Raw genomic sequence first — 27,658 nt, 5'->3', positions numbered from 1 at the left:
TCTTAGAACACCATCCTTCAGTGAGCAGTTCCCAAAGTGTTCCGCAGGCCGCCAGTCCCCAACGTGCGGGGCCATGCGAGGGCCCCGAGGTCAAGTTTGGGAAATATATACTATTTTCTTCTCCAGAGAGTCACAATGCCCACCAACATATCAGAGGTCTTGAGCTTCTTCCAGGAAAGAACTCGGCTAGTTGCGCTTTACCCACTGGTTGAGAATGTAAACTAAAAATGCTGCTGCCAATCCAATTCTGTGAGGATCCAGCCAGTAGCCACTGCGATCACTCACCCACGATGGGCCTGAGGGGAATTCAGGACAGAGAAAAACAGCATACTCCAAGCGGGCTTCCCTGGTGGCTCAGTGGTAAAAGAATCCACCTGCCAAGGCAAGAGATGCAGGTTCGATCCCTGGGTTGGGAAAATCCCCTGGAGAAGGAAATAACAACCCACTCCAGCATTCTGGCCTGGAAAATCTCATGGACAGAGGAGCCTGGTGGGCTACAGTTCATTGAGTAGCGAGAAACGGACATGACTTACGTGACTAAACCACCACCACCGTATTTCAAGTACTTACTGGTCCCGAGGAAGCTAAGATACATATCTAAGGAGAAATCTCAATGACTCCAGATTCCCCAATCTTCCCATAGAGAAGCATTTAACTTGAGATGCTGTTCTTTGCAATTAGCAGTAATCTTTTTATGTCTGACCACATGTTTCCCCCCCCCCCCCAGCAAACATGTCATATATATTCTGGCTCCCCCCTTACTGCTTCAGAGCTGCTTCTCAGAGCTATCTGAAAGGTTGTCTTCCAGGCTACAGCCCTCGGTTAAGGTCCTCAAATAAAACTTCTTGTGCATTTTTCTTTTAGTCAACAAGAAATCAGCCACATATACCCTTTTACCAAAATAAATAAATAAATAAATATATATATATACCAGAATTTTCACTTTGGATACTGAAATAGCCTAAAATTAATCACTTCTTTCCATTTAGGAATGACAGTGAGCTCATTACCTGGCCTGGCAAAGTCAACACTTAAAAGTAGATAGGAAAGAACCTTAACCTTATGCATTCTCACGGCCCCTCAACCAGTGCATGTTTTCATGACCAGAATCAAGTCAAAAAGAAACTATCCTCAGGATCCATATGAGGTATATCCCAAACCCAGGAAGGCAACCATAAATTCTAGGAATGGTCCACATAGGGCATCATTTCAGAAAATTTTGAGAATAAAAGAAAAGAAGAAGATGTAAGAGCAATCCAATCAACAAAAGAAATTTAATTGTCCTCCTATTTAAGTCCAGGAGAAGAATGCAAGGGCATCACAATCTAATCAGAACATGTCCAAAGTCTTTAGGAAGAAACTCACTGAGGTCAGTTTAACTCAGCCCCAACCAGAGAGGAATGCTCAAGGGGTTCCTTGTCAAACTATCTCCAAAGACCCCAATCTCTAGAACATTATCTTAAATCTACAACTGGAAAAAATTTTCCAGAATCCTGAATAGCTGTTTGCAATACAGCTTTTTCCTAGCACGTGAAACCGCACAGAAAATTAGGGGTACTGGAAGCATCTTGCCTCCCACCCTCAGGTCACTGTAACAGTCACTCGACCATTGGTCTCCCTGATGACCAAACTTACTAAAAAGGCACAGCGTCAGCAGAGAGGAAAGTGACGTTTCTAAAATAACTAAGAATAAAAGCATCCTGGGTTATGTAACTCTTTGTTTCCCAGGATTCAAAGGTGTTCAAGATCCTTGAGACTGAGAACCCCCTAAGTGGGGGAGGAAAGGTGTGGGGAAGGTTTTACTTGAATAGATCTACAGAAAAGCCTTATCTCATAGGCTCTGCAGCTGAACAGAAAGTCACCTAAAATTGCCACCATTTTGCTCCATCACTGTCCAACAGAACTTTCTGCAATGAAGAAAGTGTTCTGTATAAGCACTGTTCAGTATGGTAGCCACTAGCCACATATAGCTACTCCACCCTTGAACTGTGGCTAGTACAACTGAAGAACTGAAATCTCAATTTTAGTTAATTTTAACTTAGATAACCACTAAGCCATGTGGCCCATGACTTCTGGACTAAATAGTACAACTAGCTAATATAGTCAAAGTTCCTTCAACATGAATTCCACAAAAAGAGAGGTGGTCAGGGATCAAGGGAGGTTCTTCCTAGGTTCTGGGAAATGGATTATTTTACTTATCAAAGGAAGAAGGGAACAATTGAGTTCAGTATCTCATGAATCTTCATGTACACCACTAACTTGGCTAAGGGTGAGCATTATTCCCATTATGACTAAAGGAGAAACTGAGATACAAATCAATTAATTGATATAATCAGTAATTGCTATTAGCAGAATCTCTACATGTCCAAAGGGTTTTATGTGTGATTTTTACAACAATCTTCCAAGAGACACATTACTGTCTTTCTTTTACAAATGTGGAAACTGAAGCTCAAGGAGGTTAAGTGGCTTAGGAAATGCCACTTAGGTGGAGCTAAGAATTGAACTTCAAGACTACCCTGACCCCCAAAAAATACACGTGTGGTCTTTACCAAAAGTGACTTTTCATTTCTAGATTTAATCAAGTATTTTTTTGAGCATCATATACACAATACCATGCCGAGTGCTTGGTGAACGGGTGATACGAAGGTAAACAAGGAAAACCAGCACACTGAGCTTGAGAGTCACATGGGCTCGTTAGTCTTCTCTACAAAGTACAGTAATTATTCAATTACTCACAGTTAGCAACGTCAGCCCAGAATATAACATAAGCTAATATTTTTAGTACTTCAAACACATACAGAGCCAAAAACAAAAGTGACAAGAGAAAAAAGTGAAGAAGTTAGACTTCATCAAAATTTAAAACCTTGGGAATCAAAGTAAAAACAGCCCTCAGCAACAGAGTAAAAAGACAAGATGGGAGAAAATAATTGCAAATCACACAGCTGACAAGGGACTTGGATCTGAACTGTATTTTTTAAAAACTCTTTCAACTCAACAATCAGAAGACAATCTATACACATTTTATGTTGACATATGCTTACATTTCTAGGAGTAGAATGCTGGACCATATGGTCATTCTGTGTTTAGCATTTTGAGGAGGTAGCAAACTGTATTCCCAAGTGGCTGCACCATTTTACAAGCTCACTAGCAATATATGGAGGCTCAAATTTCCCCACAACCTCATCAACACTTGTTATTGTCTGTCTTTTTCATTTTAGCCATTCTCATTGGTGTGGAATGGCACCTCATTACAGTTCAATTTGCATTTCACTAAAGACTAGTGATGCTGAATATCTTTTCATGTGTTTACTGGCCATCTGTGTATCTTCTTTGGAGAAATGCTTATTCAAATCCTTTGCCTGTTGTTGTTGTTGCTGTTTTTCAGGGACAGGGGGACTGGGGAAAGGAAAATCAATCCATTTCATTGAGGAGCTCCAAGGAAGGATCCAAGGTTTGGGAAGACAATGAAATCCAGGTCTGGCCAGGATCTCTCCAACCTCACAGTCACTGAAAGTCTTGTCTGTTTTAAAATGGGTTGATTTTATTGTGAAGTTGTAATAGTTTCATATATATTCTGGATACAGTTTCCCTATCAGATACACAATTTGAAAATATTTTTTTCCTATTTAGAATCTGCCCTTCTATGAATCAAGTCAGGTTCTCCAGCAAACAGCCCCATTCCTTGCTCAGGAAGGAACATATCATCTGAAAACATAAAGGACAACATTTTTTAAAGGGCATTTCACTTTCTAATGTGGAGCAGTTGAGAAACCCTCTCAATCCACAGCACAGAAGGGTCACTAATGACTTGAAAATAATTATGAAGCAGGAAGATGGAGCAGACTGGGAAAGAAATGTTAGGGCTGAGCTAGTGAGTCACAGATTTTAAAAGTGAAAAATACTGCTCATCTTTTTCCTTCCTCTGTTTTGTTTTAAAATCTCTCTTTGTCACTATTTTTCTAAAAGGGCCTACATGCTTCATAATCATCAGAATGTGAGCCACACAGGGCAACGATCTGGAGAACCTGACTTGAGCCACAAAAAAAGCAGAAATGTGTTAGTTATGAGCCATGTTACCCAAGACCAGAAGGTCCATGGAGGAGTACATAAACACTTGTGCACAAGTGCAGGTAGCTCAAATCCCCACCCCTGGATCTGCCTCCTACACAGCTGTCATCACTATGAACCTGCCAAAACCAAACACAGCTGGGGAGAGAGGACATCCAGATGGACAGGTACTAGATATGCAAACATCTCTCTCAACAGACAGACAGACACAAGTTTCTTGGGAAAGAAAACAAGAAAGGGAAGAAACAAGATTCAAAGCAGTCCCAAAGGGTGAATACTGGGGAAAACCCAACAAGATCAACATGGTACATTTCCAACAGATGCCAGCTGTTAGTGTTAACATTAATATTAAATAACAACATTAACTTTAAAGTTCTGAATTTATGTTTAAAACAGCAATTACATAAAAAGAGACTAATGGAAAACTGGCTTGTGTAAAATCCACAGGAGGAAAAAAAGTTGGGAGTTTTGGTTGGCCACAAGCTTCACATGTGCCAACAGAGCAATGCAGCTGCTAAATAACCATCCCCACAAGGCTGTCAGCATCAAAGGAACTGATAGGCTCGGTAAACTCTACCAGACAGGCCATGTCTGATGTGTAGGCTTGGTGTGGGCACAGAAGATACGGATAATCTGAAGCATATCTAGCAAGGAGTGACCAGGATAGCCATAGGTCTGGAATCCAAATTAAATACAAAATAGCTGATGGAACAGGACGTGTGTGGACCTGTAAATGTGGAAGTTTAAGGTAGCGACATTCAAATATCTGAAGAAATGCCAACAGAGGATGGCCCTACGTCATTGCGTGTTGCCAAAGGTGAAAATTGCAGGGGAATGCTATGCTCCATATGTGAAGTGATTTTCCTGTACTCGAAGTCATCCGAGCATTGATCTCATGGGCTTGAGAAGCTCTATTTTGTTGGACACGCTGGGCTACTGAACAGACGATTATGTGCCAGCAAGAGCAATCTAAGGATCCTGTGGTGGGTCCCAAAACCAAGGATCCCAAAGTTTTAAAGTCTCTTCCAGCACCAAGAACCTGCAGTCCTATGATTCTGATTATGACTGAAATTCATCACACTAGTAGACAAAGCCCAGTGCTTATCTCTCCTCCAGCTCATCTTTATGTTGTGAATGGTGAACATTTAAAAGTACTCTTGGTAGGCCTGGAAAAATTATTAAGTAACATCAGAGTCTCAAATATTAACTATTTTTGTTAAATACTTTTCCATTATACTTAAACCCTATTGCTTATGTGCAAAAACGTAAATGAGATGATAAAACTGAATAAACTCTGAAGAACTCAAAGCAATATAAGGGATTTTTATTATGACTGATGGTGATCAGTAAACAGAGAAGCACCCAATAACTTTAAGAAAAAAGAAAACACTTTCATATGGAGCAGCAGTTTCTTCTTTTCTCTCAAGTATAAACTTCCAAGGCAGATCTAATTTTATCTTCATCTCAAAATTTCATAAACAGAGTGCCAGACTCTTGCATACACAATTTCAACAGAGTATCCACCACAAAATATTAGTAAGAGAACTTGGAGTCTGGGCTTTGCCTTCTGTCCTCAAAGAAGAATAAATGCAGGATCCAGGGAGAATGTAAGAGTGAAAGCTGGAGCACCTAAACTAACCACAAACCAAAGACACAGGCTAAAAGGCACAGCCTAAGCATAATCTACAAAAGGAAACAACAGATGAACTGGACTTCACCAAAATTAAAACCTTTTGTGTACTTGCCTGGCAGTCCAGTGTCAAGACTCCACACTTCTAATTCAGGGGGCATGGGTTCAATCCCTGGTCAGGGAACTAAGATCCCACAAGCCAAGGAGGCATGGCAAAAATTAAAATCCTTTGCTTTTCAAAAGTCACCATCAAGAAAATGAAAAGACAAGCCACAGATGCGAGAAAATATTTTAAAATCACATCTGAAAAGGGACTTGTATCAAGGATAAATAAAGAACTCTTACAACTCAATAAGAAGACAACCCAAGTAAAAAATGCAAAAAAAAAAAAAAAACTGAACAAATATTTCACCAAAGAAGATATATGAATATCTAATCTAATAAGCACATATAAAGATGCTCAGAATCAACAGTCATTCAGTTCAGTTGCTCAGTCGTGTCCGACTCTTTGCGACCACATGAATTGCAGCACGCCAGGCCTCCCTGTCCATCACCAACTCCTGGAGTTCACTCAGACTCAAGTCCATTGAGTTGGTGATGCCATCCAGCCATCTCATCCTCTGTCGTCCCCTTCTCCTCCTGCCCCCAATCCCTCGCAGCATCAGAGTCTTTTCCAATGAGTCAACTCTTCGCATGAGGTGGCCAAAGTACTGGGGTTTCAGCTTTAGCATCATTCCTTCCAAAGAACACCCAGGACTGATCTCCTTCAGAATGGACTGGTTGGATCTCCTTGCAGTCCAAGGGACTCTCAAGAGTCTTCTCCAACACCACAGTTCAAAAGTATCATTAGGGAAATACAAATTAAAACCACAATGAGACATCCCTACACATCCACTACCACGGCTACAACTGAAAAGACAGTTTCAAATTTGTAGAGCAACAGAACCCGTCTCATACTCCAGTAGTGTGAAAGTAAAATGATAAGCCACTTTGGAAAACAATTTAGCAGTTTCTTAAAAGGTTAAACATACATCTACCATATGTACCAGAAATTTCACTCTCAGCTATCTACCAATGAATAATGAAAACGTTCATCCATATAAGCACACACACACAAAACACACAAATGATCATAGCAGAGACAACACAGATGTCAAAGAAGTGAATAAAGGTAGTATATCCCTACAGTGAAATATTCAGCAATAAAAAGGAAGGTAATATGTATATCAATACATATTACAACATGAATGAATCTCAAAATCATTATGCTAATTGGGGGAAAAAAAAAAAACAGACCCAAAAGACCATACGTTGAATGATTTCATTTATGTGAAATTTCCAGAAAAGGCAAATTCACAGAGAAAGAAAGCAGATCAGTGCTTGCCTGGGAGTGACAACAGAGACCAGCTGCAAATGTGCCACATTTGGTAGTAACAGAAAAGTTTTAAACATGGATTATGTTGATGGTTGTACAGCTCTATAAATTTACTAAAAGTCACTGAATTTAAAACAGTTGAAATTTACAGCGTGCAAAATATTCCTCAATAAAACTCTTTTAAAATATAGTACAGCCCTGAGACCCATGAAAAAGTAGGCCTGGATCAGAGGGTAGATCTTTTAGTCATGTTCATTACATATGTCATTTTCAGTTCATAGAAATATAATGGAGAAAAAGAACAAATTTCCTTTTTCTTCTGTCTTACTTATCAAAAGCAATTTCTTCAGGTATCTCAAAATTTGAAGCCATAAGTGCCAGATTCTCTTATAATGTGATTTTGGAGTCAGGGTGCCTAGCGGTTAAAGATGGGGACTATGGGCTCAACCTGTATCTAAAAGCTGCTTTCCGACTTACTAGGCAACCCTGAGCATGTGACTGAATCTGAATCTCTGTTTCTTGTTCCTGTAAAACAAAACTCATACATTGCAGAATTCCCTGGTGGCCCAGTGGGAAAGAATCTGCCTGCCAATGCAGGGGACATGGGTTCGATCACTGGTCCAGGAAGATCCCATAGGCCACGGGGCAACTAAGCCCATGCACCGCAACTACTGAGCGCACCAGTCACAACCACTGACGACCATGTGCCCTAGAGCCATGCTCCACAACGAGAGAAGGCACTGCAACGAGAAGCCTGGGCACCGCAACTGGAGAGTAGCCCCAGCTCACCGCAACTAGAGAAAAGCTCATGACGCAACGAAGGCTCTGCACAGCCAAAATAAAATAAATAAGCAATTAAAAAACAAAACCTCACACTTATCACATGGTCTAACACACAGGAAGTACTCGGCAAATGATGATGCTCTGATTTTGATTATCAACACATCATCATTATCATCAATATTACTGCCCCTCCCTCAGGAGGCATGAAACGTGACTGATCCACACATGTTCTCAATGTACTTTTAGTGCTTCGTAACTGCTCTGGTTCATTTAATTCAGACTCCCACAGCAGAGACATCACCAGGACTCCTTGTGATCCTCATTTGTTATCTTAAAGACTCCGACTTTGAAATAAAGTCCCCAAATCACCTCATAGGACAGAACAAAAGCTGTCCCCTCTCCTGGGAAAAGCTAGGTATTTTCCAAGTACCCAACAGAAAAAACATTTACTAGGTAGGCTTTTGTTATTTGTTTCTTGGAGAACTGGATAAAGAAGAAAACGTCAGCCTTTCCTCAGAGATGCCCAACAGTGGAAAAGAGCACTAGAAAAATAAAGTCATCTGTCAGAGGAGCTGGCGCAGGGACTTGACGACCAGACCGTGCCCCAGAGGGTCACCAACACCCACCGAGTGAAGAAGGGGCCCTGGTTCAGTGTGGGCTGCTTTCTTAGTCAACAGCTGGATCCCAGCCAAGAGCAAAAACCTTTTTCTTTTTTATGTTTTTTTTTTTTTTTTAATCTATATGAAACAGGAAGGGAAACTGCACGCGAGTGAACTCTATTCTGTAAGACAAGCGTCTTCTGGTTCTCCCTGTCTTCCTTCTGGGCTTGGGGCAGGGGGCCAGAACCCTGTAAAAGTATCTGTGGTATTGAGAATGAGCTTATGTTCTCTGGGGGAAAGTCTTGGGGAAAGGGCTACTTAGGGAGTTTGGAAAGGACATGTACACACTGCTATATTTAAAATGGATAGCCGACAAGGACCTACTGTACAGCACAGGGAACTCTGTTCAATGTTATGTGGCAGCCTGGATGGGAGGGGAGTCTGGGGGAGAATGGATACATTTATGTATATGAGCTTCCTCGTAGATCAGCTGGTAAAGAATCTGCCTGCAATGCGGGAGACCTAGGTTTGATCTCTGGGTTGGGAAGATCCCCTGAAGGACAGCATGATAACGCACTCCAGGATTCTTGCCTGAAGAATCTCCATGGACAGAGGAGGCTGGCAGGTTACAGTCCATGGGGTCGTAGAGAGTCGGACATGACTGAGCAACTAGGCACAAGCACACGTGCACACTGAGTCCCTTCACTGTTCACCTGAAACTATCACAGCATTGTTTGTTAATCAGCTACACCTCAATACAACTAAAAGTTTAAAAAGGCAAAAAAAAGTACCTGTGGTACCAGGTGAACCACTTCATCACCAATGACTGGAAATGTACAATGGTTACACCTGCCCAGCCCGTGTCCCTCTCCATGGCCCACCAGCGCACACAGCCCCTCAAGAACCCAAGCCTCCCAGCACATCCCTCTGGCCAACACCTCAGAGTTCTCACATCTGGGAAGAGACACCAACAACATGACCGAGGGGCAAGTGGCCTTCAGTCTCCACACTTGCTGGTCAGCCACAAAAGCCCCAAGAACTCAAAGTCTTCGTAGGAACTATGTCATGGGATTTACCTATCAAGAGGACCGCTTTAATTCAGCATCCAAGAAGGCCTCGTGGCCTCTATGGGGCTTCTCTTGCTCATTTTTTATTTACTTATTTTTGGCTGTTCCAGGTCTTTGTTGCTGCGTGAGCTTTCTCTTGTTGCGGTGAGCAGGGGCTACTAAGTTATGGTGTGCAGGAGTCTTCTCCTTTCTGTGGTTTTCTCTTGTGGGGGAGCATGGGCTCTAGAGCACAGGCTCCGTAGTTTTGGCACATGAGCTTAGCTGCTCTGTGGCGTGTGGGATCTTCCAGGACCAGGAATCGAACTCATGTCCCCTGCACTGGCAGGCAGATTCTTATTCACTGGACAGTCAAGGAAGTCCTCCTGCTCATCCAAATAGCAGTAAACTAACAGCAATAAAAATAATAAGGAAAGAAACTTCCCCACATGAAATGAGGGCCGGATATAAATGCCCTAAAATCTGAATGGATGATGCTCTCGTCATTCTGGATCTGTCCTTGAGTGTTGCCTCTATTTTGCTTTTCCACCACAAAGGGAGAGACCTTGAAAGCTGAGAAGGCCCACAGGGGACCAGAGAAGTGAAATAACTTACCAAAGGTCACAGAACATAGAAGCAACCAAGCCAAGACTAACACCAAACTTCTTCCACACAAACTGGGAAACACTGTTGTTCTGAATTACAATCCATCCTCTCCATTAAAGCACATGTCCCTGACCCAGAAAGTGTTCACAGGGGGACTACAAAGGGAGCTGATAACAAGGTTCAAATCTAGTTCTGTCCCGTACCAAAGTGTGTGACTGCAGGCAACTTCCTTAACCTCAGTTTTCTCATCCATCATAGGAGGCTAAGACAAGTGCTAACCCTATAGGCTATTCTGAGAATGAAATGTAGCAACACGGCCTCTAAAACAGTACCTGATGTAAGCACTATAAAACTCAAGATCATCACCATTCTAAAACAGAGGGGAAGTGAAAGTGGAAATGGGGATTAAATGGAAAAAAAAAAAGTGAATGTGTGATCATTAAGTAAGTAGAACACGTTGCGACCATTTAACTTCAAAAAATTTAGACACACCAAGAATCATGTTAACAGTAGCTAGTGGGGGTTACTTCCCTGGTGGTCTAGCGGCTAAGACTCTGAGCTTCCAATGCAGGGTGCCAGGGTTCAATCTTTTGTCTGGCAACTATATCCCACATGCCGAAACTAAAGAGTTCAATGCTGCAACTAGGATCTGACGTAGCCAAATAAATACACTTAAAAAAAAACACACCAGCAGCTGCCAGGAAAATGAAAGCAAAACAAGAACACGTTTACTAAAGGTACAAAATGACTCCAATTATGTTAAATGATCATACCTATACACACACATTCAGACACACTTCAAAAAGTGAGTGAAGAAAATAGATAAATGAAAATAAATGAAACCTTCTGCTATTCTCTGAGCCATGGGATTATGGTTGACTTTCATTATCTTCTCTGTTTTCCAAGTTTTAACTCTGCAGACATGTACTACTTTAGAAATTAACATAAAGTCATTTTAAAGATTGTATTTAAAGAAGAAACTTGACACCAGGCCAAGTCTCAAATGGCTGAAGGGCTGTTATGCAGCAGCTGCAATGGGGTGGGTGGAGCCCTAAGAAGCCAGGCCTGTGTTCAGGCCTGTGTTTGGGAGGGAAGCCCAAGAGATGGAGATGGGGGACTCTCAAACCACCAAGCAAATGTGAAATTTGTTGCCTGAAGTAACAACAGGTCAGGGACCAGCAGAACTCTTTAATAAGAACAAATTTCAAAAAGAAAAGAAAATGGGAGTGATGACTTCGGCAGTCCCTAGTTAAAGAGAGAGATATGAAAGCCTGGGGAAAAGGGGGAATGAGAAAAATTCCGGAGAAAGCTAACCAGCAGCCAATTCTCTTTCTCTGGCTGAGACAGATCAGTCGCCAGAACTAAAGAGCAAAAAGATCAAAATGGCTGTAAAAAGGAACAGTGGGCCCCTACTGGGGACAAGGCTGGATGGAACAAGCCACCTGGGCTTGGTGTTTCCAGCTGCTCTCCAAGTCTAAGACCATCCCCCATCCTCAGTGAGGACCAAGAATGTCCTTCTTTGCAGCAGCCAGATGGGAGAAGTGCATCTGCTGACTCTGGGACCGCTGACACAGACATAAGCCAGAGGGCCCAGAAAGAACTTCCCGTGGGGCCTAAGAAGACTGAGTTAGCCTGCAATCTTTCTCTACACATCTTCCTGGCCTGTTTTTAGTCTCCAGTTCTTCCAGCTTGAGTTCTCAATTTCTTGTTGCTCACGCAAAGGGCAGACAAATGGAACAGAAGAACAAGACACACAGAACAGGCGGCAGAGGACAGCTTCACCCAATCCCAGCATCTCCTGTTCAGGGTCTCACTCTCCTCTGAGGAGCCGCCAACCTTGCGATCAGCTGAAGCAGGGCACATCCTCCCCCTCCCCCAATCCCAGCATCTCTGCATCTTCCCCCCCACCGCTCTTGGTGTGCTCAAGAAGGGCAGCTATCTAGGATCACTGCATGTTAAGGTTCATCCAAACCACTCACCAAGTTTCCCTATTTCACAGATGAGCAAAAGGAGGCAGAAAAAAGAGGATTCTGTGTCTGAGTCTATCAAAGTCAGATGAGGTAACACACTATCCCCAGACCATCTGATTCATGGCCTTGCCCGAGGTCACAAATCTGTGTAGTGACAGAACCAGGACAAGAAGGTCATTAGCCTGCTGCCTGCCCCTTCTCTGGCCTGTGAACTGGACTGCACTCTACACTGCTCATTGTAAAAGCTCCAGCCCAATTCCAGGCTCCTCCTGGGCAGACATCAACGAAGAAAATAATCCAGAAGGCTAACTCAAATCCAGGTGTAATAGACAGGAGTGACACTTCTTCTAAAAGGACAACTATAACAAAAATGTCTCAATCCAAGAAGTGGCCCTACAAGGGTGGACTGTTAGCACCTGTGATGACCTATGGATGAAACATTACGAATATCTGCACAGTCTTAAAGTATCATCCCCAAATATCAATATATATGAATAAAAGTATCATTAATTACTTGATTGTTTTAAAATGTGCCTACAAATTCTTTGAGACTCCTCCCTCTAGAAGATGGAGCTTAAACTCCCTTCCTCTCCCTAAGTGTAGGCAGGACTCAGTGATTTCTCTTCTAATGAACAGAATATGGAAAGGAAAAAAAGAGTAATTTAACAGCAGCAAAATCTGACAGACACCACCTCATGACCAAGCGATCGAGGTTAACATCACCAATGGTGAGTCATGTTGATGTCATCTACTTCCTGACCTGATACAATGACCAGGACATATCACTTCTATTTCACTCATTGCTATAATCTATAACCTCAAACTAACCACAAGAAAGCACTAAACAAGCCCAAATCAAGGGACATTCTACAAATTACCTGATCACTACTCTTTGAAAAGTGTCAAGGTCATGGAAGACAAGGGAAGATAAAACTAGAGGAGAATAACCACACATGACAATTAAATGCAATATGAATCGAATCCTGAAACAGAAAAGAATATTAGTAGAAAACTTGGGGAAATCTGAAATCAGAATGAAGTCCATAGTTAGTAATTAAAGTTAAGAGCATTGTACCAATGTAAATGTCTTAGTTTTGACAAATGCACTATGGTTACATAAAATGTTAATATGAAGGGAAGGCAAGTGAAGGATGTACAAAGATTGTCTATACTATCAATATATACTATTTGCAAACTCTTCTGTAAATCTAAGAATATTTCAAAATAAAACAAAACTGATGCTTCAGGAAGCTGCACTGTGCTTACGCTAAAGGCTTCAGGTCCCCACAAAACCCCTAAGAGTTTGAGAAGAAGCTACACATCTCTTGGCTATCATCTCTTGCCTAATACCATAGCTGTGACAAAGACACATCATCAAGAAACGGCATGTACCATCTTAATTATTCAGCTGTCTTTACCCGCAGACCCTTTCTAAACTCCATTCTGATAAGGAAAGGGATGAACACAGCACTGAGGCTCTGAGCACGGCGAAGCTCCAGTTCGTTGCCTCTGGTCCCATCACTCAGCACTTTGCTAGTTTCCAACACAGGATGAGTTACTGACACACCCAGAGGACGCATTCTGAGTGTGCATCAATACTAATTCATTTACAGAGAGGGTTTTGCTTCCCTCCTCTCCTTCTAGAAACAGCCTGATTTAACACTTCATGCTACCTCAGAAATAAGCTGTCACTAAACCTTCAACCATCCATAACTGAGAAGATAAAATCTTCCCAATAACCTTGAGGGAAAACATTTAAAAGTTCTCAGCATCTAAATATATGCATTTTACTTCATAGTTCCTTTCTGTAATCTTTGGGTGAGGCTCTTTTGTTTCTTCTTTATTTTGAAGACGAAATGAGGGACTTCTCTGGTGGTCCAGTGGTTAAGAATCTGCCGGCCAAGGCAAGGGACATGGGTTCAATCCCTGGTCCAGGAAGATTCCACATGCCCATAGAGGAGCAACTCAGCCCATGTGCCACGACTACTGAGCCCGCGCTCTAGAGCCCGAGAGCCGCAACCGTGGAGCCTGCGTGCTGCAACTACTGAGGTAAGCCTGCACACCTAGAGCCTGTGCTCCAGCACAATGAGAAGCCCACGCACCACAGCGAGAGAAAGCCCGCATGCAGCAGCAAGACCCAGCACAGCCCAAAGTAAATAAATAAAAAGACATAGTAGACACACCGCTTGTAAAAATGCCCACAAGTTCACTAGTCCTCTTGTATCCACATCCTTTTTCAACATTATGTGGCTTCCTCCACCAAGCGTGTGGGGGTAGGGAGCATTATTTTCCCTACCCCTAGAAGTGGGGCTGGCCTTGTAACTTGCTTTGACCAATAAAATGTGGCAGAATTGACACCATGCTGGTTCTGAAGCTAGGCTCAAGAGGCTTTGTTTCCTTTCTGCCCACTCTCCTGGAACTCCAACAGTCACGAGACCAAGCCAGGGCTAGTGGGCTTTAGGATGAGAAAACTCGTAGCATGAAGATGAGGTCTCACAACTAGACCCCAGCCAACCCATCAGTCGACTCAGATACATGAGCAATTACAGCCAAGAACAGAACTGCCCACCTGACTGAGGCCACCTGAGCCCAGCCCAAACTGCTGACCAGCAGAGTCCCAAGCTACGTAAATAAAGCCACTAGATTTGGGGATAGTTTATTGCACAGCAAAACCTAGCCAATACAATGGAAGTGTGCAATTTTAATGCTATTAATTTTTCTGATCTTAAAAGTATCACGTACTTATTGGGAAAAGGTTAGGAAAAACGGAAAAGGAGAAAATTACCCCGAATTTAGCAGTACAAAAAAACCAATACTCTGGTATATTTCTTTCCAATCTTCAGTGTGTATGAGTGAATGAAAATGGGATCAGTTTAGTTATAATTCTATATCTTGCTTCTCCCCCACAAATATTCTAGAAGTTTTATGCTGCAAAAACAATTTTTAATAATTTCATAATATTATCATAGATGTACAATTTATCACAGTGGCTCCAATGATAAAGAATCTGCCTTCTCTGGTGACTCAGATGGTAAAGAATCTGCCTACAATGCAAGAGAATCCGGGTTCAATCCCTGGATAGGGAAGATCCCCTGGAGAAGGGAATGGCAACCCACTCCAGTACTCTTGCCTGGAGAATCCCATGGACAGAGGAGCCTGGTGGGCTATAGTCCATGGAGTCACAAAGAGTCAGACGCGATTGGGCAACTAACTTTCACAATTTAAACCTGTGCCATATATTTTGTGGTTACTATAAAACGAATAAAGTTAATTTTTCATTATTATAAATAATGCTGTTCACTGGAGCACAGAAACTAGCCCCCTGCACACACACACTGCCCTCGCTTGCTGGCAGAGATCCATTTTGTTTAGTTCACCCTGTGGGCTACCATCTTTCCAGAGTCTGGGCAGGCGCGGCTCTCCCCAGCAAAAGAAAGAGAGGAAACTCTTTTGATTAGTCTAAGCTGCAGGCTAAATCCATCTCATCACCAGTTACTGTATGGTCCATTTAATGCCATTCTGGTCTGTGAGACAGAAGTCTTCTGGGAAGCTTTGGAAAAGGTTTTCCTGATAGAAAGACATCTGCGCAGGAAGGAAAGGTCCCTTTTCTCAGCTCCACCTATCAGTGTGTGAGAAAGTATTGCCAGAACTGATGCAGCCCTTTGTGACCGTCAGGAGCTACACCCGAGGGGAAGAGTCAACAGGTAAACATAGCAAAGCAGGAAAAGGAAAGAACCCACGTCCTTTTGGCTGGGGCTGGATTCCCTGGAAACACGCCACCGCTGGACAGCAAGACAAGAAACCTAAATCTCTCCTTGCTTAAACCATCCTTAACCAGATTTTCTGTTTCCTGAGGGCAAAGGGACAGAGGCTCTTTAAACACTGTAGCAATGGGCCTCTTCTTCAGCACTCTAAGGCTTATATAAAATCTATAAAAACAACTGGGTGAAAAGACACATATAAAGTACTCAATATTCTAACATCCAGACAACTGATGTAGTTCTCACTTGTTCCAACGTTTTAAAAAAATTCTCCTAGTAAATTCCTTTATTCACTTAAGTCCAAGGATGTGAGAGTTTTTCTTTGGGTCTTGTGTTTTTGGCACCACTGTGATTGGGAGCATTTTCCCATTACAGCCAACAGACTGTTACTGATACATAATACTGGTATTATTTCTTATGTATATACTCACAAGTTTACTGATGTCTCATTAATTCTAGAAGTGTCACCATCTGGACTGTTTTTATTGGTATATAATTATGTTGCTTATTAAAAAAAAAAAAACTTTCTTCTTATTGTCAGCTACACTTTAAATACACGTTTCACGCTTTATTGCACAAGCAAGCAATGCCAGAACAATAATGAATATCATCTTGGGTTTTTTAAACTGAAATCTCTAGTGTTTCCCACTAAGAAAGATGTTAGATGCTAGTTTAAGATACATGTACATGTGTGGACCCACACACATACATTATTTTTTGGTTTATCCTTAGATATAAATTATCTAAGGAAACATCTTATTGTTCTAAGAATTTTATTTTTTAAGTTAAGAATGGGTGTGCACAGTATGGTCTGTCACACTGGAATTGACTTGGTCTAATTTACAGACTTCCTAAAAAAACTTCTTTATATTTCTGACATAAAATGTTATGCCAACATCTTGAATGATTCTTCGAATTAGACTTTTCTTTTCCATGTACTTTATCAGGTTTTTTAAATCACATGACTAGGGTAGCTCTTCTACTTGAGTATGATAGCAAATATATAACATGGAAATTACCTGATATTTGGAAATTCAAATAAGTTCATAAGTAAAATTGCCTTAGGAACCCATTACCTCATGGCAAGAGAGGAAAAATCCCAACAGATCATGTTAAACAGTTTAGAAAGAAGGAAGGAAGGACAATTACTGAAACGCTGGTATTACAATGTACTGACATTTCTAGAGCTGCTGCTAGACACAAAACTATATAATACTTGCCTGATGCTGGGACTTAGCTCTGGCTTTTTGTTGTTTTGTTTTATTTTGTTCTATTGCACCAGAGACACTTCTCCATGTTTCAGACAGTATTACTCAGGAGAGCAAAGAAAACTTTAGTTTCTCCATGTGGAAACACAGAGCCAAGTACCTGTCCATTTCTCACCATCTCCATATGTATCAATTACATACTTTCACAATAATGCTGCAGAATAAGCAATACAAACACATCACTGATACACAGTAATAAGTGCTTACAGCTCCTACTGTTAGGTATGGTGATCAGTTAGGTAGTTCTCCCGATCTTGGCTGGAATTACTTACCCTGGTATAATTGTTACCCTGGAGTCAGCTGGCTCTTCACTGATTTAGGAAGTTCTTGGCTAGGAAAATTAGGGTCATTTGGCTCTGTTCTGAAAATGTTCTCATGGTAATGAGATGGAAGCACAGCAGAGCAAGCAGAAACACTCAATGCCTCTTGAGGCCTGGGCTTGGAGCTGAAACGCCATTCATCACTACTACAGCACTCTGATGGCCAAAGCGAAAATCACAAGGCCAGGCCAGATTCAAGGGGTGAGGAAATGGAGCCTGGAACTGAAAAGAGTAGTGGTAGAGAACTAGCCATGCTTGCGATCAGCCACAGTATATCTCTGCCTTTAGCTCTCTGCGTCTAAACATTAGTGACACCGCATCCTTTCCACTCACATCTCACCACTGCAACATTTGCCCATAAATCACCCTTTCTCCTCAGAAGAGAGAGGCTGCTTTTTTGCCCCAACACTTTAGCTGTCTCAGGGACCCAAGGAAGCAGCTGGGCTTTCTGCTCAGGGGAAGGAACAAGAACTGCTAAGTGAGCTGGTAAAAAGTTGGCCCAGGGGAGAGGGCAGGGAGGCGAGAGAACAGAGACTCCATGGCAGACCACAGAGGCATGGCTGGGCATGGCTCATGCAGAGTGGCTGCTGGGGAACCATGTTCTGCATCTCTGCCTTTCAGTGAGTTAAGAATACAGGAAAATGAAGTTTAAGGCTACAGAATACTCCCTTTAGAGGTGGAGCTTCTCCATGTCAGCAGTGTGTGTCAAGATGGGCAAGTGTGAGTTAAAGGCTGTGCAGTCACCGGCTGCCTGATCTTGGGGGCTCTAGACCTCTTGTTGTTTAGTCATTAAGTCGTGTCCAACTCTTTCTCGACTCCATGGACTGTAGCCCTCCAGGCTCCTCTGTCCATGGGATTCCCAGAACATGGACAAGAATACTGGAGTGGGTTGCCATTTCCTTCTACAAGCGATCTTCCCAACCCAGGGATCAAACCTGAGCTTCCTCCGTCTCCTGAACTGACAAGTGGATTCTTTACCACCGAGCCACCTGGGTGGGATTCTTTACCACCGAGCCATCTGGGAAGCCCCCAGATCTCTTAGGACACTGATTACAAACAAGGGGTTGGATAAGTCTCAACTTTTCAGCACCAACATTCCATGGCTGTGGATTTTACTTTGCTACGAAGCTGAACTCTCTTCATATATACTCTTTCTTCAGGTCAACCTGTAGTACAACTGGTTACAATTTTAAAGATCAGAGGAACACTACCAACAGCATAACCTTAAATCCAACCTCTCAAAATACAGATTCTGCCACCCTAGATGATCAAAAGCTGCCAAAGGACCATCGTATAAAGGAAACCAAAAGTGTATATTCTTCAGGGCAGTGCAGGTTCACTTTTGACTGAAGAAAGACTCAGATTTATTTTAAGCAATTGACACTGCTGAATTTTTTCACATTGAGAATTACTATTATTTCCCCCATTTCAGTTATTTTTTAAAAATTCAACTTATTTTTTGAATAGGTGATACATGAACATGGAACTAAACTCATTAAGTTATAAAATAATACAAAGTAAAATGTAGGCTTCCCTAGCATTCTTATTCGTAAAACACTCAATTACCCTCCCCTCAGGGATGATCATAGCTACCAGTATCCTATATATATAACAAGTGCAAGCATTTGTATATCACGTGTGTACACTTGGGCAGACACACACACATACACACTGTTCCTTTTAAAAACTAATAAATGGTATTATACTAAAAATATTGTTTTACATCTTACTTTTTCCCCTTTTAATGGCATATATTGGGCATTATTCCACATAAAGCTGCCTCATTCTTTTAAAAGACTGCATTATATTCTGCTGTATGGACATTCTATTGCTCAACCAGTTCTCATAATGAATAATTAGGTTGTTTCCAATATTTTGGCACTTCAAACAAAGCTACTCTGAGTAACTTTGTACACCAGCTATTTTGCATAGATGCAAGCGCATCTAAGGATAAATTCCTGCAAGTGGAATTACTTCACCTGTTGATAACTGTGTGGGTTTCCCTGGAAGCTCAGCTGATAAAGAATCTGCAATGCAGGATACCTGGGTTCGATTCGTGGGTTGGGAAGATCCACTGGAGAAGAGATAGGCTACCCACCCCAGTATTCTTGGGCTTCCCTGGTGGCTCAGATGGTAGTGTCTGTAACTTAGACAGATAAAGCCAAATCACTTCCAGATCAGATGATGGCAAATTATGATCTACAGGCCAAATCAGCCATGAGCTAAAGATAGTTTTGCATTTTTAAAGAGCTACTTTTTTAAAGAGGAGGAGGAGGAAGTGGTGGGTGGGGAAGAAAGTTTGACAGAGACCTCACATGGCCTTTAAAGCTTCAAATATTTACTATCGGGTTCTTTACAGAAAAAGTTTGTTGACCCCTTCTCTTGGTCAACTTTATATTCCCACTAGCAATTTGTGATGAGTGTCTCTCCACTATTTCAGTTTTAATCTTTGGTCAAATTAAGATTTAAAATAATGCTTCGGGTTTTGTTTCAGTTGAAGAAAAATTTGAAGCCCTATAATACTTAACACACTGGCACTGTGGTCTTTCCAGGAGAAAACATAGCTTGTCAAATATCAACTGACACTTGAATTGCTCCTGATTCAACTCTGTTGACAAACTCGAGGCAGATTTAGGACTAGAACCTGGGCCTTCTGCCTCCTGGTCTTACACACCTTTCTCCTAAACCACAATTTTCACATGTCCAGAATCACAAAACTAATAAAGAGTACAACTGGTCCGACCAACACCCCAGCCCACTCTCTACCTTCCCCATCTCACTGGGGTCCAATCTGTTTATTTCTCATGCAAAACGTGTTTTCAGTCCGCTTCATTGGGTTGGGAGTAGGGCAGGGGACAACAACAAGAACAAAATAGAAAACCTTCTCTCTTCTAAGTATCTAGAGAATTCCAGATTCATAAAGGACCAAACCCAACCATCCATGCATTCTAAATGTGTCTTTTTTCCACCAATCTTTATAAATAGCCTCTACCTCACTCACTCTATTTATGCTTCCAGAGTCTGGCTGCTTCTGCAGTGCCTGTGGTGGAAACGGGGCCGGGGGCCCTCTGGAAATACACACGGGAGTTTTTGTAGACACTTAAGAATTCATGAACAGAGGAGCTTGGCAGGTTACATTCTTTGGGGTTGCAAAAGAGTCAGACACGACTTAGCGACTAAACACATACACACAAGAATTCATACCCTGTGTTAGTTAATTTTATGTTGTCAACTTGACTGGGTTAAAAGAAGTCCAGAGAGCTGTAAAATATTATTTCTGGACGTGTCTGTGAGGTTGTTTCTGGAAGAGATGAGCATTTGAACTGATGAACTGAATAAAGCAGATGGCCCTCCCCAGTGAGAGTGGCCACGTGCCAATCAATTGAGGGCCCAAATAGAGCGAAAAGGCAGAACGGAGGGCCAGTTCCCTCCCTGCTTGAGCTGAGACATTCATCTTCTCCAGCTCCTGGATATCACATCGGAACTTCTGATTCTCTGGATTTCAGATTCAGACCAGAATTTATACTACCAGCGGATTCTAAGGCCTTTGGAATGGGACTGAATGATACCACTGCTTTCTTGGTTCTCCAGCTTACAGACAGCAAATCATAGACTTTCTCGGCCTCTATAACCACATGAGCTAATTTTTATAATAAATCTCCTCTTGTATATATATTTATACATATCCTATTCGCCTCATTTTCTAAAGAACCCTAATACATCCGCTTCCATGGAATTTGAGGGCCAAGTAAACGTCCATGGCCTTGGATATGGAGCAAGAAAAGCATCTCATCTCTGTCAGATCCAGCCCTCGCCTTCCTCTGTCCTCCCTGGTCTCCTAGGATCCAGCACTCATCTTTCTCCAGTGTGCCAGGCACTGCTCTCTTGCCCCCATGAGTGCTCACCCACGACTTAAGATGGGAGCCAGCCGCATTAAGCGCCCCCCGCCACGTGGATGTAACACTGCTGCTGGTGGAGATCCACCAGCCTCCGCCGCGCGGATACACAGACTCTGGTCTGTGCCTGCTGAGCACTATCGTTTCCAGCTAGCCCTGTGGCTAAATCTAAACGATGCTCGAGTTGGAAATGCTTCCTGTAGTCCTTCCAGCATCATAAAAAAAATGCACTTGAGAGCAGTCACCACTGATAATAGCTTTAATAAATATAATCCGTCCTATTTTCAACTAAGATTTTAGCTTTCACCCAGCAGGGCTTTAATAGAAGTCCTAAGCCGGAGAGCAGGTCGTTGAAAATGGAGAATATCTTTTTTAATGAACCAAATAGAAGGACTTTTGTTGCCATCCTAGGTTTTCTTTTTCAAGTCTTCCTGGCCCTCATCATTCTGAAACACAATTGAAGATAATTCTTTTCCCTCACAACACCACGTACTCCTTCCCCTCCACTAATTCCCACGTCCATTTTGTATTCTGTTATAGAGTTGGACACGACTGAAGCGACTTAGCAGCAGCAGCATAAAGCTTTTTAATAGGACTAGTAATATAAGAGAGAAACTAAGCAGTAGATGGAATATTTTGTTCCTTGTAATAGGCTGTGGTCAAAAAGTCATGCAAATTCTCACCAGAATACCAAGAAGGGAGAAATATATGCCAAGAAGATTCCACAAGGGGACTCGGATGTGATCTCTCTCTGCCTATACCTCAAAATAACCTCTTAAGGTTTTGGCAGCAGGCTCTGGGTAATACGACGTCTCTATAAATCAGCTCAGTCACGCAGATATGATTTAGTTAGCTCCCAGGACAACAGGATGTTTGGCTGACGTTTGCAGACAAATGAGGAGGACAGTCCTAGAGACTGCCTAGCTTCACATTGAGGCTCAAAGGGACTACCCCGCCTTCCACACTAAGCTGTTAGCTCCCTGGCTCATAGTGGACATTTTTAAGGTGCTAGACTGAAGGCCAGAGGAGACGAGGGAGGCAGAGGATGAGACGGCTAGGTAGCATCACCAACTCAATGGACATGAATTTGAGCAAACTCCGGGAGATAGTGGAGGACAGGGGAGCCTGGCGTGATGCAGTTCATGGGGTCACAAAAGGTCGGACATGACTGAGCAACTAAACAACAACAACATTAACCCACTAGAGAAGCGTGCGTGAGATGGCATGGTTGAAGCCGGCCCTCCCACAGTCATGCAGTGGTGGAGGCTGGAGCTGCCCCAGGGGTTATGAAGAAAAGCACTAAGTTAAAATGACGCAGCACAGACAGTGAATGAAACAGGGCAGGTATGTGTATATAAACACATACGACATGCCCCATGAAGAAGGCTGAGCGCCGAAGAATCCATGCTTTTGAACTGTGGTGTCGGAGAAGACTCTTGAGAGTCCCTTGGACTGCAAGGAGATCCAACCAGTCCATTCTAAAGGAGATCAGCCCTGAGATTTCTTTGGAAAGACTGATGCTGAAGCTGAAACTCCAGTACTTTGGCCACCTCATGCGAAGAGTTGACTCATTGGAAAAGACTCTGATGCTGGGAGGGATTGAGGGCAAGAGGAGAAGGGGACGACAGAGGATGAGATGGCTGGATGGCATCACCGACTCGATGGACGTTGAGTGAGTGAACTCCGGGAGATGGTGATGGACAGGGAGGCCTGGCATGCTACGATTCATGTGGTTTCAAAGAGTCGGACACGACTGAGCGACTGAACTGAACTGACATGGTTAGTGGCTTTTTCTCAAATTTTTATTCATTCATCTATTCACTCGTTCAACAAACGGTTATTGAGGGCTCACTGAGTGCCAGGTATGAATACTAAGAACTAGGGAAATGATGGTAAACTAGATAACTGCTTATGGAGCTTACAGTCTAGTGTTTACAGCTTAGTTAAGAAAGAAATTTATAACTGATGCCCATTAAAAAAAAAACCAAGTAGTTGGGTAAAGTTGATATTCTGGATAATTGAGAATTATCATATATACCATAAATGGATTCTCAGTTCACAAATAAGTAGACTTACCTATAAGTAGTCTACGTACAACTGAGTAAATCAAAATAATAGTTCTGTTCATTCAGAAAAAAAAAATGTTTATTGAGGACAAGCTGTGTGCTAGTTACTGAATTAAAAGCTGGATTACAGAAAAGACTGATAAAGTGGCCCAGTGGCTAAGACTCTGTGCTCCCAGTGCAGGGGGCCTAGGTTCAATCCTTGGCCAGGGAACTAGATCCCACATGCCACAACTAAAGATCCCACATACTGCAACGAAGATCAAAGATCCTGCCTGCCCCAACTAAGATCCCGCACAGCCAAATAAATCAAAATAAATATTATTAAAAATACTATAAAAATAAAATAACAATAAATATTAAAAATAAAAGAATGGGAGTGAGGAAAGTCATAAGGTTTGGAAAGAGGGCAACACTTAAGACTATGAGCAGAGTCTTAAAGAATGTTGAGTAAGGCAATGCCCAGCAGGCAAGGGGTTGGGAAGTTCATTTCAGATGGAGGGAAAAGAATGCACATTCCCAAGTGAAAGCAGTGCCATCAGGTGGAGCAGAGAGTGCATCTGGGCAGTGGCCAAAGATAAGCCTAGAAAGAGAAACAGAACCCACATTGTGAGCGGCTCTGTACACCCCGACAACACAGCTGCACTTTATCTGGCAAGCAGCGGAAAGCCTCTGCTGTGTTTTGAGCACGAATGGATTAAACGATTAGATTTGGCTGTTGAAATATTACGCAGGCTGAAGTAATATGCACGTCACACGCTTCTGAAGGTGTGGCTGAGGGTATAAAGGCTGGAGGAAGGGAGAATGGTGCAGGAGAGCAATGATGCAGAGGCAGGAGGATAATGACCATCAGCTGTTCTTCTCAGCTTGATTGCAAACCAAAGGGAGTGTAACTGAAAATTAAAGAAAGATATCTCAGAAGAGGTCATCCATTAAACTCTGTCCAGGCTCTTCATTAAAGCAAAACAGAACAAAAAGCAACCTAGCGTCACATCACAAGATGAATAAAACTGCCTGTGCCTTTAGACCTATTAACTGCATTAAGAGACTCCAAAGAAAACAATACTGATGAGAGAAAAACAACTTTGTTCAAAGATGTTTTTAAGTCTACTACTCAAATAGCCAACAAACAAAAATAATCCAAATGTCTAAAAATAAGAGACAGTTTAAGTCAGCTGTCATCAACATGACTAAGTACTACATAAATATTAAATATAGCCATAACTAAAAAAAAACTTATAACTAAATGCATGAATAAATACATAAAGAAAACAAAAAACATATAGCTGTAACTATCCCCATACACTATGTGAGGGGCAAGCTTCAGAATAAGATACATACAATGCTTATAACCATAAGTGCCCAGTATGTGTCAGGCCTAATGCTAAGTTCTGAGAATCCAAAAATAACCCTGGGAAAGCCAGACTCAGACAGTCATAGCAATGCAAGAAGTTCCAGACAAAGTTGGTCACCTCATGGTGCAAGAGAGAAGACCTGCCCAGCTCAGAGCCAACACACACACACAATACAAATGTGGACATTCAAATCAGTAGAAGAACTCAGTCACAAATCTGATCACCCCCAAACATGTACCTATGGATTTTATTAGCTTATCCTGGACATGAAAATAAAAACTGTGAAACTTATGATGTGTGCGTGTATGCTAAGGGGCTTCAGTCAGGTTGGACTCTCTGAGATGTTATAGACTAATAGCCTGCTAGGCTCTTCTGTCCATGGGATTCTCCAGGCAAGAATACTGGAGTGGGTTGCCATATCTTCCTCCAAGGGATCTTTCCAACCCAGGCTTCAAACCCGTGTTGCCTGAAGCTCCTCACTGCAGGTAGATTGTTTACTGCTGACCACTGGGGAAGCCTGTGTAACTTATAATGAAGAACACTCAAATCCCCAAGACCTTGGTTTGAGAGACAAAGATTTAAAAGTAAGAGGATGGCAGTGGAAGGGAAAGACAACAAAGATTCACCCAACAATATTCAGCTCCTGAGGAGGACTGAGAAAAAAGAATCAGAAATGCTGTCAAAAGACCGAAGCCTCCACATCTGGGAGAATGGTCATGGGGTTCCCTAAAACAAGAGACCCAAAGAGAAGATAAAGTTTGAGAGTAAAAACTAAGCTTCATTGCTGTTGACATTCAATGTTGCTCATTTGGGAAACGAGAGGGAGACGTATGCAGGACTGTGCTAGAAAATGACTTCTGGAGATTTGGAGCCATAGGGTAGAGACTCAGAATCCAAGTTATTCTTGTGGAGACAGCTGAAACGAGAAATGAATACTGAACAACAGGTATGAATGTGTCTACCTAACACTCCTAAATGGAGAAGATACACCCTTTTAGCCCCTCAAATATTCAAGCATCTACTCACTTTCAAAGTAGTAGTGCTATCAAATTAATAAAATAATAATAAGTGGAGCAGAGATGTTTGGATAGCATCACCGATTCAGTGGACATGAACTTGGGCAAACTCTAAGAGACAGTAAGGGACAGAGAGGCCAGGTGGGCTGCAGACCATGGGGTCACAAAGAGGCGGACACAACTTAGCAACTCACTAACAACAACAAAATGGAATAAAGACTAACAATACAATAAACTATGGAATAAAGGATCAGTCTACACACAGAGCTGATACACTGATCTATTTTTCCATGAGACCCATTCTCTACTTTTATAATGAACATAATTTGGAAACATGATTTGATTAATAATAATTAATATGAGGGACTTCTCAGGTGTTCCAGTGGCTAAGGCTCCGCACTCCCAGTGCAGGAGGCTGGGGCTCAATCCCTGGTCAGGGAGCTAGATCCCACATTAGTTGTGGCATGCACAACTAAGAGTTCCCATGCCACAACTAAAATACCCTGCATGCCACAACTAAGATCTGCTGCAGCCAAATAAATAAATATATATATTTTTAATAATAATAATTAACATGAAAGCTAACTTTTTATGCAGCCATATATTCAGAACCACCCTCCTACTAAGCCTATTTCTAAGATAAGGACTGTGGGACTATATCTCAGGTAAATTTCTAACAACATATCTGGAGGATAACAAACACTTAATATTTAGGGAAGAAATTTTGCAAACCAAGGACGACTTTGTATGGTTCTCAAACATGAGGAAGTTGCAGAGTACGATATATTGAGCATTTGAGTGTATGTACATACTACTGAGTTCTTCTGCTGAAAACAATCTGGGGTGCCAAAGTGGAGGTGGGTGCTTTCACTCATTTGAAATCTACGATTACTCATATGTAAATCAGAGGCAATGCAAGGAATGTGAGAAACTCAGAATCAATTCATCTTTTTAGTACTACTGAGATTCTTTTTGGGTTTGTGATCTGTATGTGCCAACACTACAATTGTGTTAGTTCCAGAAATAACTCGGAAAACCATTTTCAGTGATGAGCTTTGAGCAGCAAAACTGGAAAGGATATTGTCGATCTAGTGTACATTCAGGGTATGCTGAACGTCCCGCTCTTTCTCTCACACGCATGCTTCAGAGCACAGATGTGAAAACAACGCTGTAAAATTCAGGACTACGGGGAGAGAGCTGAAGAAGGAAAAACACAATTTGGGTACTTACTCTGGGTTGGATATCAAATCACCAGTTCTCCTATTTCCACTTGCTGAAACACATTCCCAAGAAGCTAAAGTGAAAATAATTCTTGTTCTTCCTGAGCCTCTATGTTTGATTCCCTTATTGTCTGTGAAGACAAATGGCATGAACTTTTAAGGGGAAAGCCCAGACGAGGATAAGAGGGAACTTCTGGTTTTCTTAAATCCATCAGCTGAGGCATACAAACAAAACAAAGCTTCCCAAACACATCATAGTTACCTAGGGAACCTGTTAACAATACAGACTTCTCACCCTCTCAGAAAAATTCTGATTCAGTAATTTCTGGGGTGGGACTGGAAATCTGTATTTTTCCAAAGCCCTCCCCATTCCCACAAATGATTCTAATAACCAGCCAGGTGTGTGAGCCATGAACAAGAAATGGTACTCAGACTCAGCAAATAACAGTAACAGTTTTCACGTGCGCAGCATCTCAGAGTTTACAAAAGCCATATTCACATGAACTATCTCATCACCATGTCACCGATGATGAGGTTCAGAGTGGTCCAAGGTCCACAAGCCTGCATGTGTCACATCTTAGTTCAGACGCCACAGTATAATAACATATATAACATAATATATAAAATATTAACATATATATAACACATATAATATGTATTATATGTATACATATACACACATACA

General features: G+C 42.0%; 1 protein-coding gene across 2 annotated transcripts in view; it reads right to left on the bottom strand.

Annotated features, from left to right (window-relative positions):
• Positions 1–27,658, bottom strand: part of TMCC3 (transmembrane and coiled-coil domain family 3) — a 288,502-nt gene that overhangs the window by 235,539 nt on the left and 25,305 nt on the right. The window lies entirely within an intron of this gene.

Source organism: Bos indicus x Bos taurus, chromosome 5, assembly GCF_003369695.1.
Source record: "Bos indicus x Bos taurus breed Angus x Brahman F1 hybrid chromosome 5, Bos_hybrid_MaternalHap_v2.0, whole genome shotgun sequence".
Taxonomy (NCBI): domain Eukaryota; kingdom Metazoa; phylum Chordata; class Mammalia; order Artiodactyla; family Bovidae; genus Bos; species Bos indicus x Bos taurus.
The sequence above is the reverse complement of the archived record's forward strand: the minus strand, read 5'-3'. Positions and strand labels throughout refer to the sequence as shown.